Source organism: Papio anubis, chromosome X, assembly GCF_008728515.1.
Source record: "Papio anubis isolate 15944 chromosome X, Panubis1.0, whole genome shotgun sequence".
Lineage (NCBI taxonomy): Eukaryota > Metazoa > Chordata > Mammalia > Primates > Cercopithecidae > Papio > Papio anubis.
In genome coordinates, this window is record NC_044996.1 from 65,534,604 (window position 1) to 65,553,348 (window position 18,745).

Genomic DNA, 18,745 nt, shown 5'->3' on the forward strand with positions numbered 1-18,745 from the left:
GAAGATGGAGTTGTTAAGCAAAAATGAGCAGAAAAATACTTAGAGATTTCTCAGCCTATACATATGCAACCTATCCATATTGCAGCCTATTCATGTTGCAAACTGCCCAACAACCATTTGATAAAGGGATCAGAATGGGTGTGAAGCACAGTCTTATTCAGCCGCCCCAGCAGAAACACTGCTAATTTGAACTGAAGGAAGACATGATAGAATGAAAGAAGACCATCAGACTTTTTAGATACTATAGTACCAGATTGTAGAGCTATTTGGCTGTATAATGTGTGCTATTCTTCAGGACAAGAGAAGTATGTCAAAGATGATCTCTGGATTAATCCTGCCACTCCAGCCACAGATCCAGAGTGTTGAACCTGGGCGGCAGAATTACCTCCACCTTGGCTTCAACTATATAGCACAGGCATGAGGGCAGGGCTACTCATATTTGTGGGGGCATAATCCAACTTCAGTGAGTCCTGTAGGCAGAATCACCACCCCAGTGAGTCTGGAAGGCAGAGCATAGAGCCAAAGAGGATTATCACTGAGTTTTAGGAACTCATATTGTTTGCTGCTATAGGTTTTAGATTTGTGTAGAAGCTGTTATCCCTTGCTTCTTCCCTAATCTTTTTTACAAAATGGGAATGTCTATTCTGTGCCTATCCCATCACTGCATTTGAAAGCACATAACTTTTCTGGTTTCATAGATTCACATCTGGAGAGAAATTTTGCTTCAGGATTGTACCTTGAGCTTCACCCATATCTGTTCTAGATAGTATTTAGATGAAACTTTGAACTACAGATGTTAAAGTTGATAGTGGAAGGAGGTAGGACTCTTGGAGCAGTCGGGAGAGAATGCATTTCTTTTGCGTACAAGAAAGACATGAATTTTGAGGTAAGGGGTGGAATGATATCGACTGAATATTTGTATTCCCAGAAATCTGTATGTTGATGTCTAATTCCCTATGTGATAGAATATGGATGTGAGGATTTTGAAAGGTATCATAACATTTTTGCTTACTTAAAACTTTTAAATTGTTTTCAGCTTTAAGATATAATTGGCTAATAAAAATTGTATATATTTAACATTAACAACTTGATATTTTTGATACATGAATATACTGTGAAATAATCACTGCAATCAAATTAACGTATCAATCAACTCACATAGTTACTATTTCCTTTTCTATTTTTTTTCGTGTGTGTGTGTGTGTGTGTGTGTGTGAAGAACTCTTAAGGTTTACCCTCTTAAACATTTTTAAATATGCCGACCAGGCGTGAGCTTGCAGTGCACGCCTGTAGATCGCGTGAACCTGGGAGGCGGAGCTTGCAGGAGAATGGCGTGAACCTGGGAGGTCAGGAGCTTGCAGTGAGCCGAGACTCGCGTGAACACTGGTGAGGCGGCAGCTCTGCTAGGTAGAATGGCGTGAACCTGGCCGAGGCGTGAGCTTGACAGTGAGCCTGTAGATCGCAGCTGAACTCTGGGAGGCGGAGCTTGCAGGAGAATGGCGTGAACCTGGGAGGCGGAGCTTGCAGTGAGCCGAGATCGCGCCACGGCACTTCCGCCTGGGCGACACAGCGAGACTCCCTCTCAAAAAAAAAAAAAAAAAAAAAAAAAAATTAAATATACCAGCAATGTTGTTAACTATGGTGAGTATGCTTATGCTATACATTAACTTTCCAGAAATTATTCATCTTGCATAACTGAAAATGTGTATTCTTTGACCAAAGTCTTCCTATTTCCGTCTTCGCTGAGCCTCTGATACCATCATTCTACTATCTGTTTTTATGAGTTTGATTATTTCATATTTCACACATAAGAGAGATGATGCATTATTTTTATTTCTGTGTTCAGTTTATTTTACTTAGCATAATTTCTTACAGGTTTATTTCTTTATATTTTATTTTATTTATTTATTTATTTATTTATTTTGTGTGTGTGTGTGTGTCTTTTTAAAAAACATTTTTTTTTTTATTATTATACTTTAAGTTCCAAGGTACATGTGCACAATGTGCAGGTTTGTTACATATGTATACTTGTGCCGTGTTGGTGTGCTGCACCTATCAACTTGTCAGCACCCATCAACTCGTCATTTACATCAGGTATAACTCCCAATGCAAACCCTCCCCCCTCCCCCCTCACCATGATAGGCCCCGGTGTGTGATGTTCCCCTTCCCGAGTCCAAGTGTTTGAGACAGAGTCTTGCTCTGTCACCCAGGCTGGAGTGTAGGGGCACGATCTCTGCTCACTGGAATCTCCGCCTCCGGAGTTCACGGCATTCTCCTGCCTCAGCCTCTCGAGTAGCTGGGACTACAGGTGCACACCACCAAGCCTGGCTAATGTTTGTAGTTCCAGTAGAGACGGGGTTTCACCATATTGGTCAGGCTGGTCCAGAACTCCTGACCTCGGGTGATCCACCCGCCTTGGCCGCCAAAGTGTTGGGATTTCATGCTTGAGCCACTGTGCCGGGCCACAGGTTTATGTCGTAGATATAGCACTTTTTTTTTTTTTTTTACATTTCTTTTCTTTTTTTTCCCCCAAGGTCTTGGTGTAATTTTAGAATTCACATCAACTTTGGATTCAGCTAATACATGTCATTACATCATTGACCAATGTTGTGTATATAACATGTTTTAAAAAATCAATTCATCCATTGATGGACAGTTATAATATTTACATATCTCAGCTATTGTGAATAAAGCTGCAATGAATGTGAGAGTGTTAATATCTCTTCCAGATCCTAGTTTCAATCATTTTGCATATATACACATAAGTGAGATTGCTACATCATATGGTAGGTAGTTGTATTTTTTACTTTCTAAGGAACCTCCATACTGTTTTCCATAACAGCTGCACCAACTTTGCCAACAACAGCTTAGAAAAATTCCCTTTTCTCCACACCTTGGCCATCACTTTTTGTATTTTGTTTCTTTATAGTAGCCATTCTAACAGCCATGAGGTAATATCTCATTGTGGTTTTGATTTGCAGTTTTCTGAGAATTAGTGATGTTGAACACCTTTTTATATACTTCTTGGCCATTTGTATGTCTTCTTTCAAGAAATGTCTGTTCAGGTCATTTACCCATTTTTAATAGGGTTTTTATTTTTTGCTACAGAGTTTATGATTTCCTTATATATTTTGGATATTATTCCCTTATCAAATATATGGTTTGCACATATTTTATTCCATTTTATAGGTTGTCTCTTCACTTTGTTGATACTTTCCTTTGCTGTGTTGAAGTTTTTTATTTTGATGTGGTATCACAGGTCTATATATATATATATATTTTTTTTTCGCTTTTGTTGCCTATGTGTTTGATGTGATGTTCAATTATTGTCAAGACCAATGTCAAGAATCTTTCTTCCTATGTTTTCCTCTAGCGGTTTCATGGTTTCACCTCTTAGGTGTAAGTATTTAATTCATGCAAAGATGTCATCAAAATACAAAAATCAGTGGTTTCTATACAATAGTAATGAACTATCTGAAAAAAATTAACAAAACAATACCATTTAAAATAGCAAAAAATATACTTAGGAATGAACTTAAAGAAGTGAAAGGTTTGTACACGAAAATTATAAAACAATTATGTAAAAAATTAAAGAAGCCACAGATAAATGCAAAGATGCTCCATGTTTATTGATTTGAAGAACTAATATTGTCAAAATGTCCGTACAACTCGAAGGTATCACAAATTTGCTTTATTCCCTATCAAAGTCCCAGTGGTATTCTTTTTAGATACATAAAAAATAATCTTAAAATTCACATGGAATCAGAAAGGCCCCAAATAGCCAAAGTAATCTTGAACAAGAATACAGCAAGAGGCATCACACGTGCTAATTTCAAAACATATTAAAAATGTACATTTGTCAAAACTGTTTAGTACTGGCACAACAGCAGACACAGACACATGGAACAGAATAGAGATCTCAGAAAAAAAATCTACACATTCACAGTCAGCTGATCTTTGACAAGGGTGAGCAAATAGACAATGAAGAAAGAATAGTCTCTTGCATAAATGGTCTTGGAAAAATTGGATATCTTCATGCAAGATTATGAAATTGGACCCTTATCTTACACCACATACAAATTTTAAGTTAAAAATATAGAATGATTTGGAAGTTTCTGTGGTTGGAAACAACAATAAATACATGTTGTAAAATGCCTCTGCAGTTTTGGAACCATAACATCCTTGTAAAGTAAAATAAAATGCATGGTCATTGTAAAAAATCAAATAACATGAACATGCTGGTTGCTACAGATACTGTCACAAGTGCCAAGAAGCTGAATTGGCAAGTTAGTAACCGGTGTGCAGGCAGATAGGAAGGGATGCAGAAAACTAGCAAGAAATGATGCTTGTGTCTGTTTGGCCTACTGTCAACATTCCAGACAGTAAGAAAGTGAGTGGCAGGTAAAGTGAGCTGTCCTTTAATATTCAGCATTGTAGATCCAAAGGTTTTGAGATAATACTTTGTAGAGCTATGTTTGATATCTTTTAATATACAACATCCCTTTTGAAGAAGAAAGCACAGCTTTCATCACATAAAGTCATCAACTTCTAAAAAAAAAAAAAGAAAAAAAAAACAGAAAGTGAAACTTCTGATCCAGTAGTGGATCATTTAACTGGAAACTGATTCAGAAAGTTTGGAATTATCCCTAAAATTGTGAATTACACAAAGAGAAGGCAAAACTAATGGATATACAACCCCTAACACTAAGATACTTTGAGTGATGCACAGCTTTTGATACTGGACTCACATAGAAACAGTGCTTCATAGAAACAGTGGTTCATGTATGAGGCTACTTATTTTAAAGAAGCACGGTCCATAAAGCTCCAATTTTTTTCTTATATATTTTTTATTTTTATTTTTTGAGACGCAGTCTCTCTCTGTTGCCCAGGCTGGAGTGCAGTGGCGTGATATGGGCTCACCGCAACCTCCCCGTCCTGGATTCAAGGGATACTCCGGCCTCAGCTTCCTGAGTAGCTGGGATTACAGGCGTGCACCACCACACCCAACTAATTTTTCTATTTCAGTAGAGATGGGTTCCACCATGTTAGTCAGGCTGGTCCCCAACTCCCGACCTCAGGTGATCGGCCCACCTTGGGCTCCCAAAAGGCTGGGATTACAGGTGTGAGCCACCGCGCTGGTTCAGATAAATTTTTGTAGAGGACATAGGTGTAGGGCTGCCTAGTTTTCAGAAAACCATCAGGTTACAGAACACCTGGAATAAAAATAAGTATTTACTTGTTAATTGCAGTGAAAAAAAAAATTCTTTAATACTAAGAGCATTTAATTATCTACAGGTGAAGAATTTACAAAATTGTGGTGTATCAATGTGGATTATAGAGATGGAGTGGAAAAAAGAAATGTATCTAATTTTTGACAAGGTTTTAATTTTCTTCAGGAATCTGGACTTAAAAATTGGCCCTTATTCAGAGAAGAAAAAACTCTGTTTCAGAGAACTAGTGACAATTTAAGAATGATGAAGAACCATTAGCTGGATAACTGAATAAATATTCCAACATTTTTCCTAGCAAATAACATGCACCTTTTTGTTCCTCTGCTTGTTTGTTTTTGAGCACACAGTTACAAATGCAAAACACAAAATATTTCTTGCTGATACTCAGAATTTGTTTGACCTCAGTAATTTCAATTTCATATTTCTTCCTATTTTGAGCTCTAGAAAAGAATTTATAGAACAACTGTAAATTATAAAATTTAAAAGGTATTTTAACAGGATAGGTTAAGGTGAAATAATTTTATGGGTGATATCATGTAGTACTCAATATTAACCGGACATTTTGAAAAGGAGGGAGAAAGTTTTCATAGCATCCATATGTCTTTACTTGAGGTTTATGCTCTATTTCATAACAGTTTCTCTGTTACCTTTTTATTATTTTAGAGCAAATTTGCAGATTAAATTTCAATGCAATAATTGTGCATCTGTTGCAAAGAACATATGTATAAGAAAATAATTGTAGACAGATTTTTTAATGTATTAGTGACTTCAATTTTATTAGCTTTAATTCCACTGGCTTCCAATGGCCATGGAAGTACACTTTGGAAATATTGTTGAGGACTACAATCTGACTTTATTTTTGACAATATGAATTACATAATTTAAACAGAAGCCATTCTTCTTGATAAAATGTCAATGAAATTAATACACATTACATATTAAAAAGTGAAAATTAATGGATTCATATTTTTTCTCTCCAATTTTGCAACTCTGAAGTAAGCAAATTTAACTATTTGGTGTACCACCTTTTTTTGTTGTTGTTTTTCTAAACATAAATGTGCCTATTTTCCCCAAACTTAGGTTATAAAAGAAATATTATTGCTCACTTCCTTTTGCCTATAAATATGCTAATGTTTCTCTATCAATACATATTCATCACTCCAACAAAATAAATAGTTGTAGAATTTTACTTAATATGAACATTGAGTGGCATATTTATCCATACCCCTGTTGATAGATATTTGGTTTGTTTCAAATACTTCTCCTATCAATATTGCTGCCATTAATTTTCTGATGCATTTTGTAAAAAATAGATGGAAAACATGAGAAATATGTGAAAAGATAAGATAAAAATGAGAAAAATGAGGATGGTATGAAAAGGAAAGAAAATAAAAAGTTTAGAAGCAAAACTAAATATTAACTATCATATTTCATGGAATCTAAACTTCCAATCATTTTCAGATTTACCATTATCTTATGTACCATCCAGAAAAAAAAAATTGCTGGGAGTTAACTCAGGCATAATTATCCCTTATCAAAATAGAATTTGAAAAACATGTACCTTCAATTATGGAATAAATATATATGTAGTACATAAGATATATCTTGTATCGTTTGTATTAAAATGAAATAGCATAATTCATCTACTCTTAATTTATCTTGCAGATATAGGCCTTGGAGTGATTAATGTTTCAAGATATTCTAAATAAAAAATATGTTTCTGCCTGAGACAGAATATTAAAATTTAAGTGCAAATAAATAATTTTAATGCTGAATTGCTTTAATTTTAATCTTTAAATTACAAAGCAAGACATAATTACAACAAGGGCCTTTTGTAAGCAATAATAAAACTGTTAAAAAGAAAGACTATTAAAGTAAAGCACGTTCTGAGAACAATGCTAAGCAATTTTATGGTATTGTTATACATGCACATACATTGTATTGATCATTTTTTTTCAACTTCTTTGCTATCTATCTGTTTATATCTTCTTACATCTCACATTCAGGTGATTAGTATATGTATATATAATATACATATCATTTATCAGGATATAATATAAAGTTCCAATAATTAAGAATATGGATGTGCAATTAGACCAATAAAACAGAATAGAAACTATAGATACTTTAAAAATATTTGATTTATGATATGCATGACTCTGAAGTTCAATAAAGAAAAAATATAATCTCCAATTAATATTATTGAGTCACTTGGATATTAATATGCAAATAATGGATCCTGATTACTATATGACATTATGCACTAAGTGACTATAGTTCGCATTGTGAGGAGTAAAAGGAAAAATATCCAGGAGAAAACATTTATACCCTTATGAATTTAGAATGTGAAAATATTTTTAAAATGAAACACAAAAAACACTAAATGCAAAGAAAAATATATACATCTACACATTGAAACTAGACTCCATTAAAATTAAAGATATATGTTTACCATTAGACATTAGGAAAATATAAAAATAAGTTCTAGTGTGAGAAATGATATTTTCAAGAAATATATCTGTAAAAGGACTCATTCATAATATATAAAGAACTTCTACAAGTCCACTAGTAAAAGATAGACAACTCAGTGGTAAATGAGTAAAACTCTGGAATAGTTAGTTCTCAAAAGAGGATGTTTACGTGGCTAATGAATATATGTAAAGATACTTAACATTATTGTTCATAAGGAAATACAAATTGAAACGATAACATACACTGCACATTCACCAAAATGAATAAAATCAAAAGTGTTTGCAAGGATGTGATGCTACTCTCATTAACTGTTGTTTAGGGTATAACGATTTCCAAAAATTGTTTCACAATATCTTCAAAGGCTGAATCCATGCATACCCCATGGGCCAATAATTCATCTCCTGGAAATATACCCCACAGCAATGTATATATATCTTCCCTCAAAAATTCATGCAGTTATTTTCATCACAACTTTAATCATAATAGCAAGAACAAAATAACTGGACTCAAGACAAATATACACCCACATTAAAGTAGATACATAAATTATAGTATACCCATGTAATAGGATACTATTGAACAATAAATATAATTGAGCATCAGCCCAAGTATGAACACGGTAGACTTGGAAGAATAGTTTTGAGCAGATCAAGTATATTGTATAATTTATTTGCAGAAATTTTCAATAGAGAAAAAACTAAACTACACTGTTAGTGAAACCGGAAATGTTCCCTTGTTGGCCTCGCAAAGTGTGCGATGGGGGTGTGGCTCCCTTCTAACAGTGCCACTGCTGCTCAAACCTCTAGGGGAGCATACAGAGGGGCAGATTGTGGGGCTTCCACCCCAAGGCAGTGTGGGTGTGTGTTACAGGGTGTTCTGTTAGTTTGCTGTCTATAGGCGGTTTGTGGTAACCAGCTCAATTTGACCCCCTTCCTTATCACAAGGACAGAGGGATTTCTGTAGCTCTCTGCCCAATCAGGGAGCCAGAAGGGAGATGGTTTTCCCCTGGAGTCTGGCCGCTCTTCTCCAACTGCTCCAGCCAAACTTCACATCCTCCTGCCAGTCGTGCCGGTGCCTGTCAGTGTGGTCTTCGTGTGGTCTTCTGCCAGCGTGCTCCTCTCCAAGTCCACAGAATGACCAGTCTCTTGTGTCTTCTTCTGCCGATGTGCTCTTTCGCCAATGTGCTCCTCTCAATGTCCGGTTGCCTGTGTGTCTGCCCGCTAGGGTCTAGGGTTTTCACAGGCCCACGATGGAGGCATGGCAGGCCACAGTGGTCTTGGGAAATGCAACATTTGGGCAGGAAATGCTTGTCCTCACCTAGGTCTGTGGGAGTGGAGTCCTATCCAGGGTCCCGCCTTTCTCTACCCAGCATTTCCCTTCCTGCTTCTGTATCATTTAAAGGGACCATACTCTTCCCTTTCCAGCACTCCCATATCATTAGCAGTCAAGAAAATTGTTAGTTTTGGAAGCATTAAGGTGGACATGAGTGCTGCAAATGTTTACTTTATTGACTCAGGTTCTGGTTATCTATGGATGTTTACTTTATTAAAAAATATTGAAATGTACACTTACTATTTGTGTTTTGTTTTGTATACAGAGATTAATGAATAGTTTTAGATCACTACAAAAACAGTAAGACACGATGATTCATTAATGCTTGCTATGAACCACGCATTATTCCAAGTGATTTATGTAAATTGACTCATTTAATGCTACCAACCTTATGAGGTAAGCTATTTTCCTCAATTTAGCTGAGCAAAATGAGATTTATAGTAGTTAAATAACTTACCTAAGATTATGCAGCTAATGACTTGTGAAGTCAAAATTGAAATCCCTATAGCGTAACTACAAAGCCTAAATTCTTAACCACCATATTATATCTCAGAATTTAATTGTACCTTTTTATGTTAATTTTTCAATTTAAAATTTTTTCTAGTCAACAATTACATACAGATTAATATATCTAAATAGTAGCTTTTTGCTTTTGCTTGTCTTGTTTTCTTGTAATGCAGTTTCTTACAACAGGTTACCAATCTTACTTTTAGATTCATAACTACATAAATCTTCTATCATGGAATTGAAGTAGATAAATGAAACAACTTGTATCTACTTTTACTCTTAGAAGCACAACGTTCAGGAAGGCATTTTCTGACTTTATTATAACTAGTTTTCAGTTTATTTGTCTATTATTTTAAAATTTTTAATGTTTAAGTTTTGTGAGTACATAGTAGATGTATATATTTATAGGGTATATGAGATATTTTGATGCAGGCATACAATACATAACAATCACATGGGAGTAAATATGGTATCAATCACCTCAAACATTTATCTTTTCTGTGTTTTACAAACAATTCAATGATACTCCTTTAGTTGCTTTAAAATGCACAATAAATTATTGTTGACTATAGTCATTACCAGCCTGTAGTATCCATCATTTTGCTATCTACATGAGTTCAATTGTTTTAATTTTAGCTGCTACAACAAATAAGTGAGGATATGCTAAGTTTGTCTTTCTGTGACTAGCTTATATCACATAACATAATGACTTCCAGTTCCATTCATGTTTTTGCAAATGACAGTATCTAATTTTTTTTAACAGCTGAATAGCACTCCTTTGTGTATGTGTTCCACATTTTCTTTATCCATTCATCTGTTGATGGACACTTAAGTTGATTGCAAGTCTTGGCTACTGTAAACAGTGCTGTAAAAAATGCGGGAGTGCAGATATTTCTTTGATATACTGAATTCATTTATTTTGTGTATATAGCAAGCAGTGAGATTGCTGGATCACATGGTAGCTCTATTTTTAGTTTGTTGAGGAATCTCCAAATTGTTCTCCATATCGGTTATATTAATTTACTTTCCCCAGAGTTTACAAGCATTCCATTTTCTCCACATCCTTGTCAGCATTTGTTATTGCCTGTCTTTTGCGTACAAGCCATTTCAACTAGAGTGAGATGATATCTCATTGTAGTTTTGATTTGCATTTTTCTTATGATCAATAATGCTGAGCAGCTTTACGTGTCTGTTTGCCATTTGCGTGTCTTCTGTTGAAATGTCTATTCAGATATTTTTACCACTTTTAAAACAGATCATTATAATTATTCCTAGAGTTCTGTTAGCTCCTTATATATTTTGGTTTTTAATTCGTTGCCAGGAAGATAGTTTGCAGATATTTTCTCCCATTCTGTGGGTTGTCTCTACACTTTGTTCACTTTGCTCTTTGCTGTGCTTTTGAAACGTGCTTCCATTTGTACATTTTTGCTTTGGTTGCCTGTGCTTGTGGGTGTTTTCTTTTCAAGAAATTATTGTTCAATTATCTTAAAGAGTTTCCCAAATTCTTTTCAGTAGTTTCATAGTTTGGGGTGTTAGATTTAAGTTTGTAATTCATTTTGATTTAATATTTGTGTATGGTGAGATACAGGAATTTAGTGTCATTTTTCTGCCTATGAATATTCGTTTTTCACCTATGAATATTCAGTTTTCCCAGCACAGTGTTTTGAAGAGACTATCCTTTCCCCAATGTACATTCTTGGCATTTTTGTTGAAAATGAGTCTAGTGTAGATGTATAGCTTTGTTTTTGTTACTGGGTTCTGTTCTGTTCCATTGATTCGTGTGTCTGTTTTTATACCACCACCAAGCTGTTTTGCCTACTATAGCTCAGCGTTATAATTTGAGTCAGGTAATGTGATTCCTGCAGTTTTGTTCTTTTTGCTCAGGATAGTTTCAGCTACTCTGGGTCTTTTGTGATTCCATATTAATTTTACAATAGTTTATGTGAAGAATACCATGGTAATTTGGTAAAAATTGCATTGAATCTGTAGAATGTTTTGGGTAGTATAGACATTTTAACAATATTGATTCTTCCAATCCATGATTGTAGAATACCTTTCCATTTTTTTTTTTTTTTTGGTGTTCTCTTCAATTTTTTTGTGAAAGTGCTTTATGATATTCATCATAGAGATCTTTCACTTCTTTGGTAAGTTAATTCCCGGGTATTTTATTTTATTTGTAGCTATTTTAAATGGAATTACTTTCTTGATTTCTTTTTCTGATTGTTTGCTATTGGCATATAGAAATGTTCCTGATGTTGTGCATGTTAATTTTGTATCCAGCAAAATTATGGAATGTGTTCATCACTTCATATATATATATATATATCATATACATATGATATATATATGAGATATATATATGAGATATATATATATATATATTTTGCTGAAGTCTTTAGGTTTTTCCAAATACAAGATCATATTGTTTGCAAACAAGGATAACTTGCTTCTTTCTTTACAGTTTGTATGTTCTTTCTTTCTCTTGTCTGATTACTGTAGCTATGCCTTCTAATACTATGTTGAATAATAGTGGTGAAAGTGGGCATCCTTGTCATATTCCAGTTCTTGGAGGAAAGACTTTCAGTATCATACCAGCTGTGGTTCTGTCATACATGATTTTTATTGTGTGAAGTTATGGACCTTCTATACCCAGAGTTTTTTGGATTTTTATCCTGAAAGTATGTTGAATGTTATCTAGTGGTTTTTCAGCATCAATTGAAGTGACCATATAGTTTTTTTCCTTCATTCTGTTGATATGAATTATCATATAGACTGTTTTGCATATGCTGAACCATGCTTGTCTCCCAGGGATAAATCTCACTTATTATGAATAATCATGAAGATCATGAAAAATGATCTTTTCAGCATGTTGTTCAATTTCATTGGCTAGGATTTTGGTAACCATTTTGCATCAGTGTTCAACAGGGATATTGACAGGTAGGTTTTTTATGTGTCTTTGTCTGATTTTGGTGTCAGGGTAATATTTGCCTCATAGAATGAGTTTAGAAGTATTCCCTCGTTTGTTATTATTTGATTAGCTTGGGTGAGAGTGATATAACCTCTTCTTTAAATGTTTTGATATAATTCAGCAGTGAAAACATTGGGTTCCAGGATTTTCTTTGCTGGGAGAGATTTTTTTTTTCCTATGGCTTAAATCTCATTACGTATTTTTGGTGTGTTAAGCTTTTGAATTTATCCATGGTTCAGATTTGGTAGGCTGTGTGTATCTAGAAATTTATCTTTTTTTTTTTTTTTTTTTTTTTTTTTTTTTTAGTTTTTACAATTTACTGGCATATAGTTGCTCATAGTAGCCCTCAGTAATCATTTGAATGTCTGCAGTATCAGATTTAATGTCTAATTTTTTATCTCTGAATTTATTTGTGTCTTCTTTTTTTTGAAAAAAACTTTGGCTAAAGGTTTGTTGATTTTGTTTATCTTATCAAAAAACTTACTTTTTATTTTGTTAGTCTTTGTATTGTTTCATTTATTTCAATTTTATTTATTTATGCTTATTTTCTTCTAATAATGTTGGGTTTGGATTGCTCTTCTTTTCTAATTCTTTAAGATACATGATTAGACTGCTTATTTGCAGGTTTTAAATTTTTCATGTAGGCACTTATAGTGATAAGCTTTCCTTTTAATGTCCTCTTTAGTGTATCCCACAGCTTTTGGTATGTTGTGTTTCTGTTATCATTTGCTTGAAGACATTTTTAAATTTTCTTCCTAATTTCTTTATTGATGCACTGGTTAGTCAGCAGCATATTTTATAATTTCCATGTGTTCACAAAATTTCCAAAATTCTTCTTCTGATTGATCTATAGTTTTCAATTTTCTTCAGAGAAGATGCTTAATATGGTTTCATTATTTCTGATTTTTTAAGACTTGTTTTATGGACAATACATGGTCTATTCTTGAGAATGATCCATGTGCCTTAAAGAAGAATATGTATTTTGCAGCTGTTGGATGAAATGGTCTGTAAATATTTATTAGGTCCATTTAGTCTACAGTGCAAATTAAGTCTAATTTTTTTTCCTGCCTGAATGATCTGTACAACATGAAAAGTAGGGTGCTGAAGTCTCCAGCTATTATTGTACTGGAGCCTATCTCTTTTCCTCTAATAATATTCACGTTATGTATGTGTCTGGGTGCTCCAGTGTTATGTGAATATATATTTAAAAGTATTATCCTCTTGCTGATTTGATCTCTTTATCATTATATAATTACCTCCTTTATCATTTTTATTGTTTTTGCCTTAAAATATATTTTGCCCGATGTAAGTATAGCTACTTCTAATTTTTTTTTTGTTTTCATTTGCCTGGAATATCTTTTCTATTTTTTTTTTATTCTTAGTCTATGTGTGTCCCTATAGGTGAAGTATGTTTCTTATAGACAGCAGATTGTGAGTCTTATTTTATTATCCATTAAGCCACTCTATACTATTTGATTAGAGTGTTTAGTCCATTTACATTCTTTGTTGTGACTGATATGTAATAATAGCATGCTCCTGCCATTTTATGTGTTGTTTTCTGGTTGTTTTGTGATCTTTCCTTCCTCTTTTCCTTCCTTCCTGCCTTTCTTTTAGTGAAGGTGATTTTCTATGATGATATGGAACATGGTTTGGCTCTGTGTCCCCACAGAAATCTCACGTTGAATTGCAATCCCCATAGTCACCATGTGTCAAGGGCATGAAGAGATGGAGGTAATTGAATCATGGGGGAGGTTCCCTCATACTGTTCTCGTGATAATGAGTGAATCTCATGAGATCTGATGGTTTTATAAGCGTCTGGCATTTCTCCTGCTTGTATTTATTCTCTCTCCTGCTGCCCTGTGAAGAGGTGCCTTCTAACATAATTGTAAGTTTCCTGAGGCCTCCCCAGCCATGTGGCACTCTGAGTCAATTAAAACTAGTACAGTGTTTTAATTTCTTGCATTTTACTTTTTGTATGCTTGTTGTATGTTTTTTGATTTGAGGTTTCCATGAGGCTTGCAAATGTTATATTATAGCCTATTATTTTAAGCTGATGACAACTTAAATCATATTGTATAAAAAGCAAGGACAAAACAAGTAAATAATGTACAATTTAACTTCATGCCCCTGTTTCTTATCTTTTTGTTGTTTCTCTTTATATCTTAGTGTACTGTCTATGTCCTGAAAATTTGTTGTAGTTATCACTTTTAGTGGTTTATATTTTAGTCTTTCTACTCAAGATATGAGTAGTTTACACACCACAATTGCAGTGTTATAGTAATTGGTGTTTTTGTTTTGTTTTGTTTTGTTTTGTTTGTTTGATAGTTTTTGAGACGGAGTTTCACACTTGTCAGTCAGGCTGGAGTGCAATGGTGCAGTCTCAGCTCACTGCAACTTCCACCTCCCAGGTTCAATCCGTTCTCCTGCCTCAGACTCCTGAGTAGCTGAGATTATCGGTGCCCACCGCCACGCCCAGCTAACTTTTGTATTTTTAGTAGAGATGAGGTTTTGCCATGTTGGCCAGGCTAGGCTCAAACTCCTGACCACAGGTCATCTACACACTTGGGCTTCTCAAAGTGCTGGGATTACAGGCGTGAGCCACCAAGCCTTACCATCAGTGTTTTCTTTTCTAAAGTGTTTATTCTTACCTGTGAGTTTTATACCTTCAAATAATTTATTATTGCTCGCTATTGATTTTTTATTTTTAATTGAAAAACTTTTATTAGCATTTCTTGTAGGACAGATCTGGTGTTGATAAAATTCCTCTGCTTTTGTTTATCTGGGAAAGTCTATATTTCTCCTTATGCTTGAAGGAATGTAACTGGATATAATATGCTAGGTTAATTTATTTTCTTCAGCACTTCAAGAATGTCATTTTTCTCATGGCATGTAAGAATTTACTGAGAAGAGTGCTGTCAGATGTATTGGAGCCTCATTGATGTTATTTTTTTTTTCTCTTGCTACTTTTAGGTCCCTTTCTTATTCATGATATTTCAGAGTTGATTATTACATGCTTTAAGGTAGTCTCATTTGGGTTAAATCTTCTTAGTGCTCTATAACTTCTTGAACTTGAATATAGATATATTTCACTAGAAATAGAAAATTCACTGTTATTATAATTTTGAATAAATTGTCTACCCCTATCTCTTTCTCTAAGTAATCTTTAAGGGCAATAACTCTTAGACTTTTCTTTTTGATGTTATTTTTTTAGATATTGTAAACATGCTTTATCCTTTTTGTAATTATTTTTTCTTTTGTCTCTTCTGTGTATTTTCAAATAGCCTGTCTTCAAGCTGATTAATTCTTTTTCTGCTTCACCTCTTCTGCTGGTAAGAGATTCTGATGCATTATTCAATATGCCAACTGCGTTTTTGAGCAAGAGAATTTCTGTTTGGTTCTTTTTTTTTTTACTGATTTTTTTTTCTTTTTAAAAATCATACTTTAAGTTCTGGGATACATGTGCAGAATGTGCAGGTTTGTTACATAGGTATACATGTGCCATGGTGGTTTGCTGCACCCATGAACCCATCATCTACATTAAATATTTCTCCTTTAATGCTATCCCTCCCTTTGTTTGATTCCAAGTCTTTGTTATTGTGAATAGTGCTGCAACAAATATACGTGTGCATGTGTCCTTATAGTGGAAAGATTTATAATCCTTTGGGTATGTACCCAGTAATGGGATTGCTGGGTCAAATGTTATTTCTAGTTCTAGATTATTGAGGGATCACCACACTGCCTTCCACAATAGTTGAACTAATTTACACTCTTGCCAACGGTGTAAAAGTATTCCTATTTCTCCACATCCTCTCCAGCACCTGTTGTTTCCTGACTTTTTAATGTTTGCCATTCTAACTGGCGTGAGATGGTATCTCATTGTGGTTTTGATTTGCATTTATTTGATGACCAATGATGATGAACTTTTCTTCATATGTTTGCTGGCTGCATAAATGTGTTCTTTTGAAAAGTTTCTGTTCATACATTTTGCCCACTTTTTGATGTTTTTTTTCTTACAAATTTGTTTAAGTTTCTTGTAGATTCTGGATACTAGCATTTTGTCAGGTGGATAGATTGTAAAATTTTTCTCCCATTCTGTAGGTTGCCTGTTCACTCTGATGGTAGTTTCATTTGCTGTACAGAAGCTCTTTAGGTTCATTAGATGCCATTTGTCAATTTTGGGTTTTTTTGTTGTTGCTTTTGGTGTTTTAGTCATGAAGTCTTTGCCTGTGCCTGTGTCCTGAACGGCATTGCCTAGGTTTTCTGCTAGGGTTTTTAAGGTTTTAAGTTTTACATTAAAGTCTTTAATCCATCTTGAGTTAATTTTTGTATAAGGTGTAAGGAAGGGGTCCAGTTTCAGTTTTCTTTATATGGCTAGCCAGTTTTCCCAACACCATTTATTAAATAGGGAATCCTTTCCCCATTGCTTGTTTTTGTCAGGTTTGTCAAAGATCAAATGGTTGTAGATGTGTGGTGTTATTTCTGAGGCCTCTGTTCTGTTCCTTTGGTCTATATATCTGTTTTGGTACCAGTACCATGATGTTTTAGTTACTATAGCCTTGTATTATAGTTTGAAGTCAGGTAGCATGATGCTTCCAGCTTTGTTCTTTTTGCTTAGGATTGTCTTGGCTATGTGGGCTCTTTTTTGGTTCTATATGAAATTTAAAGTTTTTTTTTTTTTTTTTTTTTTTTTTTTTATTTCTGTGAAATAAGTAAAGGGAAGCTTCATGGGAGTAGCATTGAATCTATAAATTACTTTGGGCAGTATGGCCATTTTCACAATATTGATTCTTCCTATCCATGAGCATGGAATGTGTTTCCGTTTGTTTGTGTACTCTTATTTCCTAAAGCAGTAGTTGGTAGTTCTCCTTGAAGAGGTCTTTCACATCCCTTATAAGTTGTATTCCTAGGTATTTTATTCTCTGTAGCAATTGTGAATGAGAGTTCACTCATGATTTGGCTCTCTGTTTCTTTATTATTGGTGTATAGGAATGCTTGTGATTTTTGCACATTGATTTTGTATCATGAGCCTTTGATGAGGTTGCTTATCAGTTTAAGGAGTTTTTGGGCTGAGAAAATGGGGATTTCTACATACACAATTATGTCATGTACAAACAGAGACAGTTTGACTTCCTCTCTTCCTATTTGAATACGCTTTATTTCTTTCTCTTGCCTGATTGCCCTGGCAGAACTTCCAATACTATGTTGAATAGAAGTGGTGACAGAGGACATCCTTGTCTTGTGCTGGTTTTGAAAGGGAATGCTTCCAGCTTTTGCCCATTCAGTATAATATTGGCTGCGGGTTTGTCATAAATGGCTCTTGTCATTTTGAGATATGTTTCATCAATACCTCGTTTATTGCATTGTTTTAGCATAAAGGGGTGTTGAATTTTATTGAAGGCCTTTTCTGCATGTATTGAGATAATCATGTGGTTTTTGTCTTTGTTTCTGTTTATATGATGGATTATGCATATTAATTTGTGTATGTTGAACCAGCCTTGCATCTCAGGGATGAAGCTGACTTGATCGTGGTGGATGTTTTTTAATGTGCTGCTGGATTTGATTTGCCAGTATTTTGTTGAGGATTTTTGCACTGATGTTCATCAGAAATATTGGCCTGAAATTTTCTTTTTTGTTGTGTCTCTGCCAGGTTTTGGTATCAGAATGATGCTGGTCTCATAAAATGAGTTAGGGAGGAGTCCCTCTTTTTCTATTGTTTGGAAGTGTTTTAGAAGGAATGGTACCAGCTCCTCTTTGTACCTCTGGTAGAATTCGGCTGTGAATCTCTCTGGTCCCGGGTTTTTTTCGTTGGTAGCCTATTAAGTACTGTCTCAATTTCAGATCTTGTTGTTGGTCTATTCAAGAATTCGACTTCTTCCAGATTTAACCTTGTGAGAGTGAACGTGTGCAGGAATGTACTCATTTCTTCTAGATTTTCTAGTTTATTTGCATAAAGGTGTTTATAGTAGTCTCTGCTGGTAGTTTTTATTTCTGTGGGATCAGTGGTGATACCCTGTTTATCATATTTTATTGTGTCTATTTGATTCTTCTCTCTTTTCTTCTTTATTACTAGTGGTCTATCTATTTTGCTGATCTTTTTTTAAAAAACCAGGTCCTAGATTCACTGAGTTTTTGAAGGTTTTTTCATGTCTCTATTTTCTTCAGTTCTACTCTGATCTTAGTTATTTCTTTTCTTCTGCTAGCTTTTGAATTTTTTGGAATTTGTTTGCTCTTGCTT

The 18,745-nt window shown here is 34.4% G+C and overlaps 1 non-coding gene across 1 annotated transcript; it reads right to left on the reverse strand.

The window, feature by feature from the left end:
• Window positions 1-2,531: 2,531 nt before the first annotated feature.
• LOC116272247 lies at window positions 2,532-2,603 on the reverse strand. The gene has a single exon (XR_004180966.1). It is a non-coding gene; the product is annotated as a small nucleolar RNA SNORD45 (small nucleolar RNA).
• Window positions 2,604-18,745: the final 16,142 nt, after the last annotated feature.